This window comes from Pongo pygmaeus, chromosome 2 (assembly GCF_028885625.2).
Source record: "Pongo pygmaeus isolate AG05252 chromosome 2, NHGRI_mPonPyg2-v2.0_pri, whole genome shotgun sequence".
Classification (NCBI taxonomy): Eukaryota; Metazoa; Chordata; class Mammalia; order Primates; family Hominidae; genus Pongo; species Pongo pygmaeus.
Window position 1 is genome coordinate 34,726,663 of NC_085930.1, and position 21,385 is coordinate 34,748,047.

The window sequence follows — 21,385 nt, forward strand, 5'->3', positions numbered from 1 at the left end:
CTCTTCCTACATTAGTTTGCTAATGATGGTGGCCTCGGGCTCCATCCATGTTCCCGCAACAGATGTGATCTTATTCTTTTTTATGGCTACATAGTAGTATTCCATGGTGTGTATGTACCACATTTTCTTTGTCCAGTCTGCCATTGATGGACATTTAAGTTGATTCCATGTCTCTGCTATTGTGAAGGGTGCACATACGTGTGCATGTGTCTTTATGGTAGAATGATTTATGTTCCTTTGGGTATATACCCAGTAATGGGATTGCTATGTCAAAGGGTAGTTCTGTTTTTAGCTCTTTGAGGAATCATCACACTGCTTTCCACAATGGTTGAACAAATTTACACCCCCACCAAAAATGTCAAAGCATTCCTTTTTCTGCCCAACCTTACCAGCATCTGCTATTTTTTGACTTTAATAATAGCCATTCTGACTGGTATGAGATGGTATCTCACGGTGGTTTGATTTGCATTTCTCTAATGATCAGTGATATTGAGTTTTTTTCAATATGCTTGTTGACCACATATATGTCTTCATTAGAAAAGTGTCTGTTCATGTCCTTTGCTCACTTTTTAATGGGGTTGTGTATTTTTTTCTTGTAAATTTAAGTTTCTTATAGATGCTGGATATTAGTTCTTTGTCAGATGCATAGTTTACAAAATTTTTTCCCATTCTGTAGATTGTCTGTCTACTCTGTTGATAGTTTTGTTTGCAGAAACTCTTAAGTTTAATTAGATCCCACTTGTCAATTTTTGCCTTTGTTGTGACTGCTTTTGGCATCCTTGTCATGAAATCTTTGCCAGTTCCTATGTCTGGAATGGTATTGCCTAGGTTGTCTTCCAGGGTTTTTATAGTTTTGGGTTTTACATTTAAGTCTTTTATCCATCGTGAATGGTGTAAGAAGGGGTCCAGTTTCTATCATCTGCATATGGCTAGCCAGTCATCCCAGCACCGCTTATTGAATAAGTCCTTTCTGTAATCCAAGCACTTTGGGAAGCCAAGGCAGGTGGATTGCTTGAGGCCAGAAGTTCGAGACCAGCGTGGCCAACATGGCAAAACCCCGTCTCTACTAAAAATACAAAAATTAACTGGGTGTGGTGGCACATCCCTGTAATCCCAGCTTCTTGGGAGGCTGAGGCATGATAGTTGCTTGGACATGGGAGGCAGAGGTTGCAGAAAGCCAAGATTGTGCCACTGCACTCCAGCCCGGGTAACAGAGCAAGATTCTGTCTAAAAACAAACAAAAACAAAAAACAAAGACGTTTTTCCCCAATGCTTGTCTTTGTCAGCTTTGTTAAAAATCAAATGGTTGTAGATGTGTGACTTTTTTTTTCTAGGCACTCTATTTTGTTCCACTGGTTTATGTGTCTGTTTTTGTACAAGTATCATGCTGTTTTGGTTACTGTAGCCCTGTAATATAGTTTGAAGTTGGGTAATGTAATGCCCCCAGCTTTGTTCTTTTTGCTTAGGATTGCCTTGGCTACTCAAACTCTTTTTTTGGCTCCATATAAATTTTAAAATAGTTTTTTCTAATTCTGTGAAGAATGTCATTGGTATATTAATAGGAATAACATTGGATCTGTAAATTGCTTTGAGCAGTTACAGATTGCCCTAAGTATGGCCATTTTAGCAATATTGATTCTTCCTATCTATGAACATGGAATGTTTTTCCATTCATTTGTGTCATCTCTGATTTCTTTGAGCAGTGTTTTGTAATTTTCATTGTAGAGATCTTTTACCTCCCCAGTTAGCTGTATTCTTAGGTATTTTATCCTGTTTGTGGCAATTGTGAATGAGTCTGAATGCCTGATTTGGCTCTCAACTTGGCTGTTGTTGGTGTATAGGAATGTTGGTAATTTTTATACATTGATTTTGTATCCTGAAACTTTGCTGAAGTTGTTTATAGGTTGAAGGAGCTTTTGGGATGAGACTATGGGGTTTTATAGATATACGATCATGTCACCTGCAAGCAGGGATAGTTTGACTTTCTCTCTTCCAATCACTTGCCTGATTGCTCTGGCCAGGACTTCCAATATTATGTTGAATAGGAGTGGTGAGAAAGGGCATTCTTGTCTCGAGACATATTTCAAGGATAATGCTTCCAGCTTTTGCCCATTCTATATGATGTTGGTTTTGGGTTTGTCATAGATGGCTCTTGTTATTTTGAGGTTCCCTCAATACCTAGTTTATTCAGAGTTTTTAACATAAAGTGAAGCTGAATTTTATCAAAAGCTTTTTCTTCATCTGTTGAGATAATCATGCGGTTTTTGCCTTTAGTTCTGTTTGTGTGATGAATTACATTTATTGATTTACATATGTTGAACCAACCTTGCATCTCAGGAACAAAGCCTATTTGATAGTGGTGGATTAACTTTTCATTGTGTTGCTGGATTCAGTTTGCAAGTATTTTATTCAGGATTTTTGCATCAATGTTCATCAAAGGTATTGGCCTGAAATTCTCTTTTTTGCCAGATTTTTGTATCAAGTGTCTCTGCCGGATTTTGGTACCAAGATGATGCTGGCCTCATTGAATGAGTTGGGGAGGAGTATCTCCTCCTCAATTTTTTTGAATAGTTTCAGTAGTAATGGTACTGGCTCTTCTTTGTACATCTGGTAGAATTCAGCTGTGAATCCATCTGATTCTGGGCTGTTTTTGGTTGGTACGCTATTTATTACTGATTCAGTTTCAGAGCTTATTATTGGTCTGCTCAGGGAACCAATTTTTTTTCTATTTCAGTCTTAGGAGGGTGTGTGTGTCCAGAAATTTATCATCTCTTCTAGGTTTTCTAGTTTGTGTGCACAGAGGTGCTATTAGTAGTCTCTGAGTTTGTATTTCTGTGTGGTAAGTGGTAACCTGCTTACTAAAGCATCCTTGGGCACTGAATAGTCAGCAGAAGTCAGGAAGTACTCGCTGCAGACCTTGGGTGAAACTTACAGATGTGCTGGCTTCAGATGTGACCCAGTGTGTTTTCCAGCTGTGGTGGCTATGGGGAGAGACTCCTTTTGCCTGAGAAAAGGAAAGGGAAAAGAGTAAAGAGGACTTTGTCTTGCTGCTTAGGTACCAGCTTAGCCACAGTGGGGTAGAGTACCAACTGGGCTCTTAGGGTTCCCAAATTCATACCTTGGCTCTTAGATGGCATTTCTAGACCTGCCCTAGGTCAAAGTGGAGCCCACTGCCCTGAAGGGGGATTCCTAGGCCTGGCAGCATTCTCATAGGCTGACTGAAGAGCCTTGGGCCCTGAATGAACATCAACAGTAGCTTGGTAGTACTCACCACAGGCCTGAGGTGGTGGTGGCCATGCGGAAGGACTTTTATGCTTTTGGTATTAGGAGGAAAGAATGGGAAGATCTTGTGGCCTGGGTGCCAGCTCAACCACAGTAGGCTAGAGCACTAGATAGATTATTCTGATTTTTGACTCTAGTCCCTGGCTCCCAGATGGTGTCTCTGGACCCACCTGGGACCAAGGGGAACTTACCACCCTGAAGGGAAGGACACAATCCTGGCTGGCTCCCCCACCTACTGATTGTAGAGCCCAGGGCCTTGAGTGAACATAGGTGGTAGCTAGACAGTGGTTACCATGGGCCTTGGGTGAAATTCAGTGGTCTTCTTGCTTTGCGCCTGACCCAGCACAGTCCTAGTAGTGATGGCCTCAAAAGGGCAAATATAAGAGTGATTGGCCTTAAAGAGGAGACACAGAGAGATAGGAGTAGAAAGTTTATTCAAAGGGATGATAACAGAAAACTTCCCAAACCTAGAGAAATAAATGAATATTCAAGTACAAGAAGGTTATAGAACATCAAGCAGATTTAACCCAAATTAGATTTCATCAAGATATTTAATAATCAAACTTCAGAAGATCAAGGAAAGGATACTAGAAGCAACAATAGAAAAGAAAGAAGTAACCTACAATGGAGCTCTAATATGTCTGGCGGTGGACTTCTCAGTGGAAACCTCAAAGGCGAGGAAAGAGAGGCATGACATATTTAAAGTGCTGAAGGAAAAAAAAATACTTGTTTCCTAGAATAGTATATCCACTAAAGGTATCCTTCAAAGATAAAGAAGAAATAAAGACTTTCTCAGACAAACAGAAGCTGAGGGATTTCATCAACAACAGACCTGTCCTACGAGAAATGTTAAGGAGATTTATTTGATCTGAAAGAAAAGGACTTCAATAAGCAATAAGAAATCATCCAAAGGTACAAAACTCACTGGTAATAGTAAGTACACAGAAAAACACAGAATATTATAACACTGTAACTCTGGTGTGTAAACTACTCATATCTTGAGTAGAAGGATTAAAAGATGAGCCAACCAGAAGGAATAACTACAACTTTTCAAAACATAGATAGATAGTACAATAAGATATAAATAGCACAACAAAAAAAAAGTGGGAGGATAAAGTTAAAGTGTAGAGTTTTTATTGGTTTTCTCTTTTCTTTTTTGTTTCTTTAGCAATCAGTGTTAAGTTGTATTAGGTTTAAAATAATGGGTTGTAAGATATTATCTACAAGCCTCATGGTAACCTCAAATCAAAAAACATACAACAGATAAAGAAAAAATGCAAAGCAAGAAATTAAAACGTACCACCAGAGAAAATCACTATCACTAACAGGAAGACAGGAAGGAAGAAAAGAAGGAACATAAGATCATAGAACAACCATAAAAAAATAACAAAATGGCAAGAGTAAGTCCTTACTTATCAATAATAACATTACATATAAATGGACTAAGCTCTCTAATCAAAATACATAAAGTGACTGAATGGATAACAAAACAAGATTCATAAAGACACGTATAGACTGAAAACAAGGGATGGAAAAAAATATTCCACGCAAATGGAAACCAATAACAAAGTAGGAGTAGCTATACTTAGATCAGACAAAATAGATTTCAGAACAAAAACTATAACAAGAGACAAAGAAGATCATTATATAATAATAAAAGGGTCAATTCAGCAAGAGAATACAACAACTATAAATATATATGCACTTAACACTGGAACACTCACATATATAAAGCAAATATTGTTAGAGCTGAAGAGAGAGAGACACTCAATACAATAATAGCTGGAAACTTCAACACTCCACTTACATTAAATTGGAAAATCTAGAAGAAATGGATAAATTTCTAGACACATACAGCCTACCAATCTTGAACTTGGAAAAAATCCAAAACCCAAACAGACCAATAACAAGTAATGAGATTGAAGTTGTAACAAAAAGTCCCCCAGTGTATTAGTTTGCTCTCATACTGCTAATAAAGACATACCAAGGACTAGGTAATTTATAAAGGAAAGAGGCTTAGTGGACTCACAGCTCTACATGGCTGGAGAGGCCTCACAATCATGGTGAAAGATGAAGGAAGAGCAAAGGGACATCTTCCATGGCAGCAGGCAAGACAGAATGAGAGCAAAGCAAAAGGGGAGACTCCTTATAAAATGATCAGATCTTATGAAACTTATTCACTACCACGAAAACAGTATGGGGGAAACTGCCCCCATGATTCAATTCTCTCCCAACAGGTCCCTCCCACAACATGTGGAAATTATGGGAGGTACAATTCAAGATGAGATTTGGGTGGGAACACAGCCAAACCATATCATTCCACTCCTGGCCCTGTCCAAAATCTCAAGTCCTCACATTTTGAAACCAATCATGCATTCCCAACAGCCCCCCAAATCCTTAATTCATTTCAGCATTAACTCAAAAATCCACAGTTCAAAGTCTCATCTGAGACAAAGCAGGTCCCCCTTCCACCTATGAGCCTGTAAAATCAAAGGCAAGTTAGTTACTTCCTAGATACAATGAGGGTACAGGCACTGGATAAATATACCCATTCCAAATGGGACAAATTGGCCAAAACAAAGAAGCTAAAGTCCCCATGCAAGTCTGAAATGCAACAAGGCAGGCAAATCTTAAAGCTCCAAAATGATCTCCTTTGACTCCATGTCTTACATATAGGTCATGCTGATGAGGCAAGAGATGGGTTCCCATGGTCTTGGGCAGCTCCATCCCTGTGGCTTTGCAGGTACATCTTCCCTCCTCACTGCTTTCATGGGCTGGCATTGAGTGAGGCTTTTCTAGGCACATGGTGCAAGCTGTGAGTAGATCTACCATTCTGGGGTCTTGTGGATGGTGATCCACAGCTCCACTAGTCAGTGCCCCAGTGGGGACTATGTGTGGGGATTTCAACTCTACATTTCCCTTCAGCACTGCCCTAGCAGAGGTTCTCCATGAGGGCTCTGCCCCTGCAGCAAACTTCTGCCTGGACATCCAGGCATTTCCATACATCCTCTGAAATCAAAGCTGAAGTTCTAAACCTCAGTTCTTAACTTATGTGCATCCTCAGGATCAACATCACATGGAAGCTGCCAAGGCTTGGGGCTTGCACCCTCTGAAGCCGCTGCTCAAGCCATATCTTGGCCTCTTTTAGCCATGGCTAGAGTGGCTGCGATGCAGGGCACCTAGTTCCTAGGCTGAATACAGCAGAGAGGTTTGGGCCCAGCTCATGAAACCGGCTTGAATTTCTTTTCAGAAAATGGGTTTTTCTTTTCTATCACATCATCAGGCTGCAAATTTTCTGAACTTCTATGCTCTGTTTTCCTTTTAAAATTGAATGCTTTTTAACAGCACTCAAGTCACCTCTTGAATGCTTTGCTGCTTAGAAATTTCTTCCACCAGATACCCTAAGTCATCTTTCTCAAATTCAAAGTTCCACACATCTCTAGGGTAGGGGCAAAATGCCACCTGTCTTTGCTAAAACAGAGCAAGAGTCACCTTTACTCCAATTCCCAACAAGTTCCTTATCTCCATGTGAGACCACCTCAGCCTAGATTTCATTGTCCATATCATTTTGGTCAAAGCCATTTAGCAAGTGTCTAGGAAGTTTGAAACTTTCCCACATTTTCCTATCTTCTTCTAAGCCCTCCAAAATGTTCCAACCTCTGCCTGTTACCCAGTTCCAAACTTGCTTCCACATTTACCTGGTGCCATGTAAGATGCCCCTTTGCTTTTCCTTCATCTTCTGTCATGATTATGAGGTCTCCCCAGCCGTGTGGAACTGTGAATTCTTTAAACCCCTTTCCTTTATAAATTACCAAATCTTGGGTATGTCTTTATTAGCAGCATGAGAACAGAATAATACAGTAAATTGGTACTGGTAATTTATAAAGGAAAAGCAAAGGGGCTTCTTACATGGCACCAGGTAAGAGAGAATGAGAGCCAAGCAAAAGGGGAAACTCCTTATAAAGTGATCAGATCTCGTGATACTTGTTCACTACCACAAAAGCAGCATGTGAGAAACCACCCTCATGATTCAATTTTCCCCCACAAGATCCCTCCAGCAACACACAGCAATTATGGGAGCTACAATTCAAGATGAGATTTGGGTGAGGACGCAGCCAAATCACATCACCTAGCAAAGTCTGGGACTGTATGGTTTTACTCCGGAAATTTACCAAACATTAAAAGAACTAACACCAACCCTAATTAAACTATTCTGAAAAACAGAGGATGAGGGAATACTTCCAAACTCATTCTATGAGGTCAATATTACCCTGATACCAAAACCAGACAAAAACACATCAAAAAGGGAAAACTATAGGTCACTATCCCCGATGAACATTGATGCAGAAATCCTCAATGAAATACTAGCAAATCAAATTAAACACCATATGAAAAAGATTATTCATCATGACCAAGTAGCATTTATCGCAGGGATGCCAGGGTGGTTCAACATATGCAAATCAATCAATGTGGTACACCACATCAACAGAATGAAGGACAAAAACCATATGATCATTTCAACTAATGCTGAAAAGCATTTGATAAAATTCAACATCCCTTCATAATAAAAACTCTAAAAAAATTGGGTATAGAAGGAACATACCTAAACACAGAAAAGCCATATATGACAGACTCACAGCTAGTATCACACTGAATGGGGAAAAACTTCATGTCCTTCCTCTAAGATCTGGAACACAACAAGAAAGCCCACTTTTACCATTGTTATTCAACATAGTACTGTTAGTTCTAGCTAGAGCAATCAGATAAGAGAAAAAAATACAGGGCACCAGACTGGAAAGGAAGTCAAATTGTCCTTGTTTACAGATGATATGATCTTTTATTTGGAAAAACATAAATACTGCACCAAAAAATTATCAGAACTGATAAACAAATTTAGTAACATTGCAGGATAAAAAATTAATGTACAAAATCAGTAGTATTTCTATATGCCAACAGTGAACATCTGAAAAAGAAATCAAGAAAGTAATCCCATTTACAATAGCTGCAAATAAAATTAAATAGCTAGGAATTAACCAAAGAGGTAAAAAATCCTTACAATAAAAACTGTAAAACATTGATGCAAGAAATTGAAGAGGACACAAAAACTGGAAAGATATTCCATGTTCATGGATTGGAAGAATCAACATTGTTGAAGTGTTCATATTGCCCAAAGCAATCTACAGATTCAGTGCAATCTCTATCAAATTACCAATGACATTCTTCATAGAAACAGAAACAAAAATCCCCAAATTTATATGGAACCACAAAAGACCTAGAACAGCCAATGCTCTCCTGAATGAAAAGAAAACTGAAGAAATCACATTATCTGACCACTTATACAACAAAACTAGAGTAAACAAAACAGCATGGTATTGGCATAAAAACAGACACACAGACCGATAAAACAGAACAGGGAACCCAGAAACAAATTCATACATCTACAATAAACAGTGCTGGGAAAACTAGACATATGCAGAAGAATGAAACTAGACCTCTATCTCTTGCTGCACACAAATATAAAATCAAAATGGATAAAGACTTAAATCTAAAATTTCAAACTAAGAAACTAGTAAAAGTAAACTTTGGGAAAACTCTCCAGGACATTGGACTGGGCACAGATTTCTTGAATGATACCCCACAAACACAGGCGACCGAAGCAAAAGTGGACAAATGGAATCACATCAAGTTAAAAAGCTTCTGAACAGTAAAGAAAATAATCAACAAAGTGAAGAGAGAACACACAGAATGGGAGAAAATATTTGCAAACTATCCATCTGACAAGGAATTAATAACTAGAATATAGAAGGAGTGCAAACAACTCTACAGGAAAAAACTAATAATCCATTTTAAAAATAGGCTAAAAATTTTAATAGACATTTCTCAAAAGAAGACATACAAATGGCAAATAGGAATGTGAATAGGCACTGATGAAAGGCACATCACTGATCATCAGAGAAATGCAAATGAAATCTGCAATGAGATATCATCTTATCCTTGTTAAAATGGCTTTTATACAAAAGACAGGCAATAACAAATACTGATGAGGATGCAGAGAAACAGGAACCCTGGTACACTATTAGTGAGAACATAAATTAGTACAACCACTATGGAGAACAGTTTGGAGGTTTCTCAAAAAGCTAAAAATGGAGATAACATATTATTCGGCAATCCTACTGCTAGGTATACACCCAAAAGAAAGGAAATCAGTATACTGAAGTGACATCTCCACTGCTATATTTATTTCAGCATTATTCACAATAGGCAAGATTTGGAAGCAACCTAGGTGTCTACGAACAGAAAAATAGATAAAGGAAATGTGACACATTTACACAATGGAGTACTATTTAGCTATAAAAAGAATGAGATTGGCCGGGCACGGTGGCTCACGCCTGTAATCCCAGCACTTTGGGAGGCCGAGACGAGCAAGTTCAGGAGGTGGAGACCATCCTGGATAACATGGTGAAACCCCGTCTCTACCAAAAAAAATACAAAAAATTAGCCAGGCGTGATGGCGGGTGCCTGTAGTCCCAGCTACTCCGGAGGCTGAGGCAGGAGAATGGCATGAACCCAGGAGTGAGCCAAGATTGTGCCACTGTACTCCAGCCTGGGCAACAGAGTGAGACTCCGTCTCAAAAAAAAAAAAAAAAAAAAAAAAAAAGAAAAGAAAAAGAATGAGATCCTGTCATTTGCATCAACATCAGTGGAACTGGAGATCATTATGTTAAATGAAATAAGGTGGGCACAGAAAGACAAATTTTGCATGTTCCCACTCAGTTTTGGTTGCTGAAAATGAAAACAATTACACTCATGGAGATAGAGAGTAGAATGATGGTTACCAGAGGCTGGGAAGGATAGTATGAGGGTGGGGTGAAGGTAGGGGAGTAGGGAAGTGGTGGAGGGGCGACATTTTTTAATGGGTACAAATTATATTTAGAATAAATAAGATCTAGTATTTGATCACAGACAGGGTGACTATAGACAACAATAATTTATTGTACATATATAAATAACTGAAAGAGTACAGTTGGTTTGCTTGTAATACAAAGAAAGGATAAGTGCTTGAGTTGATACATATTCCATTTACCCTGATGTGATTATTACAAGTTGTATGCCTGTATCAAAATAGTACATGTTTCCTGTAAATATATACAACTACTATGTACCCATAAAAATTAAAATAAAATAGTTTAAAAAGAAAAGTTAAATTTCCATTCAGTAAATATTTATTAAGAGCCCACTGTATGGGAGTGCTGGGCTAGATATGAGGACATGTTCCTCCTAACCCTGAGAGTGTATTCTCTAGGTCGCTTATTTCATTTTTTTGATACTTCACACTGGTGGATAAGTCTCTTTAAGTAACCTGAGTTTGGTTTTTACATACCTCCCCTGATAATACAGGATTCTATTACCTAAAATGTCCTTCAACTCCCAGCTTGTTGAGGTGTATCCAGGGAATGTTTCACATGCGCTCAGTGAGTCATATTCAGTTACCATGAAGCAGCCTCTGTTTGTTTCTTGTCCTGTTGCTCTTTTCCTGTGTTGTGAGTCAGTATAAAAAAAAATTTTCCCCTTTAAATAACTTTTAGTCAGTATGGCTTCAACCCAGAGTCGCTTTGCCCTGAAGTCTTGTAGACTTGCTAGTGAAAATGGTACTTTTGGTTATTATTTACGGCACTAACCCATCTACCTCTCCACCTCTCTTGCTGAAGATGCAGTCATGAGTTCATCAAGAGGCTAAATCAGGAGACATCACCATGCATTTCTGAGTCCACTCTCCCTTAGCTGAAGAAGGCTTTGTGTTTGGATTGACAGCTTTGTGCCCACTGACCTCTTTATTTACAATGAAATGACATCCAGGAAGTTCCTTAATTTTTCTTGCAAATGGGACTTGGACATGTCTGTTTAATTTACCAGATAGATCTGACTCCTGTGATGTTAGACTTGAGCTCAAACCATGCTTGTATTGAGCTAACAACAGTCACTTTTTATTTATTACCCAAAAGCTTCCTATAATACTCACAATGGCCGTACAGAACAAACATAATTACCTTCTAATGTGGCCACCTTTCAAGATTGAAGTCAACTCTCTTTTCCTGCTCCCCCTCAAAATTCTATCTTCCAGGTTAAGCACATGCAGAACTTTTTATTATTCTTTGTATGTTTTCTTGCCAGTTGGATCCCTTTCCTCTGAAAATGCTCTGGCATTTCTGTGCCTTCTAAAAATGTGAGATCACAAAGAATCTTTAGCTTGGCCAGGGAAGATTATATTAGGTTGGTGCAAAAGTAATTGTGATTTTTGCCATTGAAAGTAATGGAAAAAAATTCACAATAACATTTGCACCAACCCAATAGTATACTATTACCTCTTATTCTATCCACCATACATCTTGTGGTAGCAAAGCACTTGATCTTTAATATCTAATGTGGAGCTACACCACATCTCTAAAATTACAGGGACGTTCAGAATTTAAAAGTAATTATCTAAGAATCAATGCTGTGATGAAAAACAACCAGGCTCATATTGATATGTTTTTTCTTTTTTCTTTTTTTTTTTTTTTTTAGACAAGTTCTTGCTCTGTTATCTAAGCTGGAGTGCAGTGGCATGATCATTGGTCACTGCAGGCTCGACCTCCTGGGCTCAAATGATCCTCCTGCCTCAGCCCTCTTGAGTAGCTGGGACCACAGTCGTGCACCACTATGTCTGGCTAATTTTTGTATTTTTTGTAGAGATAGGGTTTCACCGTGTTTCCAGGGCTGGTCTTGAACTCCTGGGTTCAAGCGATCCAACCACCTTGGCCTCCCAAAGTGGTGGGATTACAAGCGTGAGCCACCATACCCCACCTTGACATGTAGTTTTAAAAAAGAACATAATTTCATAACTATGCCTACCTACATTTCTGAAGATGTAAGGCTTCAAGAGGGGCAGTAATGAAAACCAGGAAAAAAATAGAACAGATGAGAAAGATAGGTTATGTAACTTTTGGACATACTACAAATTCAAGCTTGTTTTCTTGAAATTTTTCCTAAGCATAAAATACAGGTACAGTGGCTTGTGATATCTATCAGCTGAGCCCAATCAGAGTCAGAGAACATGGAAATCCATTGATGTTGTCTATACAAGCCAGGATTCCCAGTCACAAAGCAGTATAAGGAGTAGTTTTGCAAGAGCAAACAGCATAGCCTGTACACTGTAGGAGAAGGTCACAAAGGAATGAAATGAAAACAGAGGATGACAGACTTCTAATTGATATAACCTGACTTAAGAATTCAACAATTCAATTCCTTAATCATATTATTAATTTTTAAATCCTATGGTTTTTAACCTAATAAGAGTATCCGTCTCATTGTTTATTGAGAGGATTAAATAAGATGATTCATGTAAAGTCCATAGCGCAAAACCTCATGTATTAGCAAGCATTCAGTAATGCTAAGTATTGTTATTTTGAATTATTGCTTGCTGAAATAACAACTAGCAGTTTTGCCTTGTATGTTGTAAAGAACATTCATATACTTTATCTCATCTGTTTCTTGTGATAACTTGTCAAATAGGTAAGTAGACATTATTACAATTGGAGGAAGAAGTTAAGTGACTTGACCAGTTTATTAGTAGAAGAACAGTGGTTATAACTCAGTCTTCAGACCCAAAATCCTATGAACTTTCAAAAAAAATCACAATACCAATGTAAACTCCATTCAGGAAAAGAAAACAAATCTCATGCAAAATTATAAATGGAAAAAGACGGGATACAAAATCAGTGTACAAAAATCACAAGCATTCTTATACACCAATAACAGACAAACAGAGAGCCAAATCATGAGTGAACTCCCATTCACAATTGCTTCAAAGAGAATAAAATACCTAGGAATCCAACTTACAAGGGACGTGAAGGACCTCTTCAAGGAGAACTACAAACCACTGCTCAATGAAATAAAAGAGGATACAAACAAATGGAAGAACATTCCATGCTCATGGGTAGGAAGAATCAATATTGTGAAAATGGCCATACTGCCAAAGGTAATTTATAGATTCAGTGCCATCCCCATCAAGCTACCAATGACTTTCTTCACAGAATTGGAAAAACTACTTTAAAGTTCATATGGAACCAAAAAAGAGCCTGCATCGCCAAGTCAATCCTAAGCCAAAAGAACAAAGCTGGAGGCATCACACTACCTGACTTCAAACTATACTACAAGGCTACAGTAACCAAAACAGCATGGTACTGGTACCAAAACAGAGATATAGATCAATGGAACAGAGCAGAGCCCTCAGAAATAACACCACATATCTACAACTATCTGATCTTTGACAAACTTGAGAAAAACAGGTAATGGGGAAAGGATTCCCTATTTAATAAATGGTGCTGGGAAAACTGGCTAGCCATATGTAGAAAGCTGAAACTGGATCCTTTCCTTATACCTTATACAATAATTAATTCAAGATGGATTAAAGACTGAAACGTTAGACCTAAAACCATAAAAACCCTAGAAGAAAACCTAGGCAATACCATTCAGGACATAGGCATGGGCAAGGACTACATGTCTAAAACACCAAAAGCAATGGCAACAAAAGACAAAATTGACAAATGGGATGTAATTAAACCAAAGAGCTTCTGCACAGCAAAAGAAACTAACATCAGAGTGAACAGGCAACCTACAAAATGGGAGAAAATTTTCACAACCTACTCATCTGACAAAGGGCTAATATCCAGAATCTACAATGAACTCAAACAAATTTACAAGAAAAAAACAAACAACCCCATTAAAAAGTGGGTGAAGGACATGAACAGACACTTCTCAAAAGAAGACATTTATGCAGCCAAAAAACACATGAAAAAATGCTCACCATCACTGGCCATCAGAGAAATGCAAATCAAAACCACAATGAGATACTATCTCACACCAGTTAGAATGGCAATCATTAAAAAGTCAGGAAACAACAGGTGCTGGAGAGGATGTGGAGAAATAGGAACACTTTTACACTGTTGGAGGGACTGTAAACTAGTTCAACCATTGTGGAAGTCAGTGTGGCAATTCCTCAGGGATCTAGAACTAGAAATACCATTTGACCCAGCCATCCCATTACTGGGTATATACCCAAAGGACTATAAATCATGCTGCTATAAAGACACATGCACACGTATGTTTATTGCGGCTCTATTCACAATAGCAAAGACTTGGAACCAACCCAAATGTCCAACAATGATAGACTGGATTAAGAAAATGTGGCCATATACACCATGGACTACTATGTGGCCATAAAAAATGATGAGTTCATGTCCTTTGTAGGGACATGGATGAAACTGGAAATCATCATTCTCAGTAAACTTTCACGAGAACAAAAAACCAAACACCGCATATTCTCACTCATAGGTGGGAATTGAACAAGGAGAACACATGGACACAGGAAGGAGAACATCACACTCTGGAGACTGTTGTGGGGGGCGGGGATGGGGGAGGGATAGCATTAGGAGATATACCTAATGCTAAATGATGAGTTAATGGGTGCAGCACACCAGCATGGCACATGTATACATATGTAACTAACCTGCACATTGTGCACATATACCCTAAAACTTAAAGTATAAATAATAATAAAATAAAAAAAATTGTGTACAATAATAATATCTTATAATGGCTTTGTAATATTTCACTTTATATATTAGCCAAACAGTATCACTATTTATATATAAAGAAATTGGCTTAACAGTAAATAAAAATAGTGTACATCATGCTAAAAAAAAAAGAAAAGAAAAAGACCCTAAACAAGTACATGCAAATCAGTTATAAAATAATATGCTACAGCCAGGTGCTGTGGCTCACGCCTGTAATCCCAGCATTTTGGGAGGCTGAGGTGGGCTGATCATTTGAGGTCAGGAGTTTGAGACCAGCTTGACCTACATAGTGAAAACCCACCTCTACTAAAATACAAAAGTTAGCTGGGCGTGGTAGTGGGTGCCTGTAATCCCAGCTACTTGGGAGGCTGAGGCAGGAGAATCGCTTGAACCCAGGAGGCAGAGGTTGCAGTGAGCCGAGATCGTGCCACTGCACGCCAGCCTGGGCAACAGAGCAAGACTCCCCCTAAAAAAAAATAAAAATTAAAATAAAAATAAATACGCTACTAATAATTCCAATGACCAAGTAAGATTTAGTCCAGGGATATAGCACAATGAAAAGTAATCTAATAATAGATTAAAGGAGGAAAATCATATTAGTAGATGTAGAAGAGGAATTTGATTTAGTCCAATATCTACAGTTAAACTCTTAGTGAAGTAAAAATAGAAGAAACATCCTTAACAAAGTAAACAGAAAAAAGAGCTGTTCATGGTCCAACAATGAGAAGGATATTACGACCCAAGAGTTTTGATTAATTGAATTTCAAGTCCTTGGTTGGAAAAAACAAGAAACCTATTAGGAACCAATATTAAAAATGATATTAGCTATTTAAAACCTAAAGATATTCTTTCTAGTGTCTGAAATAAGATGAAACTATTTTCATTATCACCAGTTTTGGAGATTCTAGCCAATACAATAAGCAAGAAAATAAAACAAAAATGTGCATTATAGATAGGAAGAAAAAAACTATCATTCTTTTCAAATGATAGGATTTTATGAATAGAAAATCCAAGAGACTATACATTAAAATATTCAAGGTAAAAAGAAGCTCAACTGATTGGTACATTTTAAGATTACTATGTACAAACAAAAAACTTTCTCTTACGTAGCAAATTATATATGTGATGAATAAATGTGGAATACTAAAGATAACCACAGATTCTTTTCAGCTCCTTTCATGAGCAGTGGCATTGATTTCTACACTCTCATAAATCTGGGCTGGCTTTGGACTTGCTTTGACTAACAGAATGTGTGGGAATTGAGGCTATGTAGCTTTGAGTCTCAGTTTTAAGAGGTCCTGCAGCTTTCACTTTGGCTCTTTTGAAACACTATTCCATGATGTGAAGAACTCCAGTATCTAGTCTAGAGTCCTCTGGATGAGTCCAATACTATCCTCTAGTCTCTAGGATAAAAGGCCATGCGAAGCAGAAATGAGCTTAACCAGCTGATACCCACTAAACTAATTAGCTAATAGCCAGCACCAACACCAGACATGTGAGGAAAGCCATGCTAGGAAATCCAGTGCCAGTGAAACCACCAGATGACTACAGCTGTATCAATGACCCTGGTTAGACCAGAAAAAGTGCCCTTTTCCTAGCTGAGCTTAGTTCAAATGTCCAATTAACAAAATGTTGAACAAATAAATGGGTATTGTTTTAAACCATTAAATTTTAGAGTTTGTTATTCAGTTATGTATAATTGGTACAAAAATATTCAAGATTTACAATAGCAATAAAAACTAAAAAGTGTCTAGGAAGACATTTCTAAAAGGAGCATTATGAAACATACATGAAAGTTACAAACAATATATGAAGAAACACATACAGTATTTTTTGGAGGAAAGATGATAAAGGTATCAACTTCCTCCAGAAATAATCTATATATTGAGTAAAACACCAATCAGAATCCACCACTGACAAAATTGATAATAAATTTTATATGAAGAATGCTGAAAATAAAATTTGCAAAGAATAATAATGAGGAATGCAGTTACTTATTGCTGTCTAACAAATGCTTCTGAATTTAGTGGCTTAAATCAACAAAAAAAAATTTGCTCATGAATCTGTAAATTTGGTAGGGCTTAGTTAGAACAACTGTCTTTTCTCCTGGTGGCATGAGCTGGAGTGGGCCTGGAGGACTCACTTTTGAGACAGACACTCACATAGTGGTGAGTTGATGCTGCTGACTGTTATCATCCCCAAAGGAAACCTGTATTCATTAAGCAGCCATTTCTCTTCTGCTCCACTTCAGTCTTGGACAACCACTAATCTGATTTTGTCATGATGGATTTACCTATCCTGGGTATTTCTTATATGTGGAATCTTATAATGTGGAAAAAAAGAGGAAGACAGTAGATATGCATGTACTAGACATGAACATATTTTTCCTATATATTATTAAATAAAAATGAAAATGGCAAAATTGTCATATTACATGTATTATCTAATCACACTTTGCACATATGTTTATATAACTAAAAAGTGTGGAAAAATATAAGCCAAAGTTTTAGAGCAGTTATTTCAGGGGGCTGGTATTACCATCTCAAAAAAACTAAACATGTATTTATATTGTTAAATACAAATTTAAAAATTAAACATTAATTAACTTCATAGTCAAAAAAGTAAAGATATTTTCATTAAATAATATTTCAATAGGAAGAAATAAACTATTTAAAACATTGGTGAGCAAATCCTGATGAAATAATGGCTTTAGGCAAGGATCATCAATGGCTGCTAGCAAAAAAGACAACCTGATATTCCATGCCTTCTAATGCCAGTACACATCACCACTTACAAAATATTCTAGCCAAAAATATCAAACCTTAATCTGATTAAGCCTCTATCTCTCAAAAAATAGAGCTATATCTCAAATTTCAAAGAGGCAGAGACTCAGGAAATTTGATTGTGAACTCCTGTTACCTCCCCAGGCCTCAATGTCCTTGTTCTTGCAAAAGCAAGAGGGACGAACTCTCAAAAAAAATAAAAATAAAAAACCTGCAGGCCCTCCTATGACTCAACCACCTGATTCACATTTTCACATGGAAATTTTGATGTTTCAGTGTTCTTTACTGGCTTAGTACTTTCATGTGTTCTGTCTTTATTCTTAATTTACGGAAAGTATGGGGAATGAGAAACATGTTCCAAGGCAAAACGGGGAAGCCTTCAGCAAAATCCAGAATGTGATAAACTCTAGGGGTCAAATGACCTGGTTCCTTCAAGAAATAAGAGGAGGAGGCAGGGAACAGAATCCTGTTATATATATTGTGCCAGATGATTCTTTGTTGTTGGGGGCTGTCCTGTGTTTTGGAGCTTTTAGCAGCATCCCTGCCCCTATGCACTACGTGCCATTGCCATTGAAACTCTCTCCCTTTCTCCTCAACCAAGCTATGACAACGAAAAATATCTCCAGACATTGCTAAATGTCTTCTGGGGACAAAATTGCCCCAGTTGAGAACAAGATTATAGATTTTTTTTTTTAAAAAAAGGAGATTTAAATGACGTAGCAAAAAATTCATCTTGCCCACTAATTTGTATAAACCAACTGTAAGGAAGAATTATGAGATAATTGGAATTAGATGTATTTGAAAAAAGACCTATTCCTTTAGTGATATACAATGAATGGTATATTCGTGGTTAAAATGATATGCTGTCTTGTATTGCTTCAGAATAATACCTTTGAGGTTGATGAGTAAATGGGTAGCTGAATAAATAAAATGGGATTGACTATGTGTTGATAATAACTGAAACTAGGTGATGAGTACATAGGGTGGGTTCATCATGCTGCTCTCTAACTTTTGCATGTGTTTGAAATTTTCCATAACAAAATGTCTTAAAAATAATATTCAGTAACTACCAGAATATTGTAATATTCAGTGACAACCAGAAGGAATAGCTAAAAAGAGATGAAAGTGTAGCTTCTGGGAGGGGTAGGGAGAGGAGAGGTGGCTGCTTCTTTTTGAAACAAACCTTTTAGTACTACTTCACTATGAGGACTACGTGCATGGATTACTTCAAAGAACAACAAAAAATAATTAAAATCCCCAAATAAGCAAACAAAACATTGGAGAAATGCCATTGATACGAATATTTTTCTTGTAAAAATGGAAGTTTAGTTACATAAAATTTATACATATAGAAAGTAAGTTAAATGGCACCATGAGGAGGCAACCAACTGAGTCTAGATGTGGAACTTTGGACACAGCACTTGACTTTCTTCTGAGGCTGGCCTGGCTACCTTCTTTTTCTCCTTTACCTTTTTTTATTGAGCATATTAAGACAGCCAGGGCCCTCTGAGGAAGAAGGATTATTTCTTGTCTTTCTTGTTGTATGTGGAAAGCAGGCAAGGGAGGGCTGTCCCCTGAGGCACAGCAGCCTCTCTCTAACCCAGTGAATGAACTACAGGGCAAACTAGGGTTTGTCTGCTTACCCAATCATCTCTTACTTAGGGAGTAAGAAGCCTTTTTGTTTGTTTTTCATATCTCTTGGTCTAAGCTTCATTTTCTAGTTCAGTTTTGATCAAAGCATTATCCTGGGGGAGAAGGAAACATTTGTCAAGCTGTTACTAAGGGGCTTATATTATCTCTTATTTTGCTATTAACTGTTGTTTGTGTGATACTTTGGCAGGGAGCCCAGAATGAACAGAGTAAATGGATTCTGACACCAAAACCCTATCCTGAACTCTAACAACTTTCACAGTTACAAGAAAAACAAACATATTTCTTTTGACCTACTTATTCATAAACGTCATGTCAGATGCATAAATATTATGCCTCTGTGGTAACAATGAGGGGTATTCTGGCATTCCTAGGAGACAAATCAGCATAGTGACCCAAGGCCAATGTGGGTGAACAGGCCAACAGGATAATGTAATTTGAAAGGTGCTCTAAAGGCACTTGCATTCTGAGGTTTGTTCACCAAGGTTCTAGGCTACCATGGTGCCTAAAGCCACCATTTTGAGAGTCAACCCTTTCTGTAAATGCATAACGTCTCCAGAAGCTTTCAGCTAAAATACCAATGTGTTATTTTGGAGAGAGAACACATGAACTCTGAGCATTCACAAATTGCCTAAGCATGAACCAGTTTATCAAGTTATTTAAGTTGAGCGAAAGGTCCCCAAGGAAGGAATTACAAAATTGTGCTTTTTATGGGACGTCATGAGAAGGCTCAGGGAAGTTATGAGGGTAAGAGTAGTGGAAGGAAGAAAAATCTGAGGATACTTGGGAAGGCGTGCCTGGGTAGGTGGAATCCTGGCCAGAGAGTGGATAGCAGAAGGACCCAGAGTCTAGAGCAACTCTGTCCATTAGAACTTCCGGCAATGATGAAAATGTTCTATAGCTGGGCTGTTCAATATAGTAGGTATTAGCCACATGTGACTATAGAGGACTTGAAATATGGCTGGTGTGACTGAGGAACTGGAACTTTAAATTTTATTTAATTTTAATTAATATAAATTAAAATGTCAATAGCCAAATGTGGCTAATGGCTCCAACATTGGATAGTACACGTCTAGATGAAGGATATGGGGATGGGGCGGGGGGGTGGGGGAAAATCATAGAAAGGCAATGTGGAAAAGAATCAAAGATACATTTTGCTTAATTCACACTTTGTATGGTACTACTTTTCATTTCTAGGCAATAGATTTACAAATTACAGGTTATATTATATTTAGCAAATTAACCTATATTATGAAATAGCTGTACAGATTGAATAGACGGATGAGAGTATAGCCATATTAATTAGATTTGCCATGTCCTACATGATCTTATTTTACTCATATGCATGCTGTCCAATGAAGGAAAGGAAAACATTGACTCAGAAGTGTTAAAAAGGGTATCCTTTGTTTAATGTTCAAGAAAGGCTGCAATTACTTTTCATAATATACAATTGCAAGTTTTGTTATTTTTTTCTTTCTGAATAATGATTATTTTTCTCCATTGCAGAGCAAGGCAAGGGTCACAGTCACATTCACAGAACCTCATTAGGGTGGATCCACAGGACATACTTCCCACTGCTCGCAGAAGTATTACCACCCCTTGGAATAATCAATCAATCAAACCAACTCAACAATCTTTCCTTTAATGCTAGTGGCACATATTGACATAAAAATAAAATTTTGCTTTCTGGTGGGACATGAATAATAAAAGTATTTTTAAAGTTGTTTTAATCAAGTCTTCTCTATTTAGAAAGTATTAATAAACTGGCACCAGAAAATTTCCCAAAATCACTAGCTAGTTGTTAGTGGCCACAGAACCTAGATGAGAATAAAAATAATCTCTAGGCCTGGCACGGTGGCTCACGCCTGTAATCCCAGCACTTTGGGAGGCCGAGGCGGGCGGATCACAGGTCAGGATATCGAGACCATCCTGGCTAACATGGTGAGACCCCGTCTCTACTAAAAATACAAAAAATTAGCCGGGCGTGGTTGCGGGTACCTGTAGTCCCAGCTACTCGGGAGGCTGACGCAGGAGAATGGCGTGAACCCGGCAGGCGGA

General features: G+C 37.8%; 1 long non-coding RNA gene across 1 annotated transcript; it reads left to right on the plus strand.

Annotated features, from left to right (window-relative positions):
• Positions 1-19,858: 19,858 nt before the first annotated feature.
• LOC129032612 (uncharacterized) lies at positions 19,859-21,031 on the plus strand. Its single transcript, XR_008501412.1, has 2 exons — positions 19,859-20,128; positions 20,834-21,031. It is a non-coding gene; the product is annotated as an uncharacterized LOC129032612 (long non-coding RNA).
• The last annotated feature ends 354 nt before the right edge of the window (positions 21,032-21,385 follow it).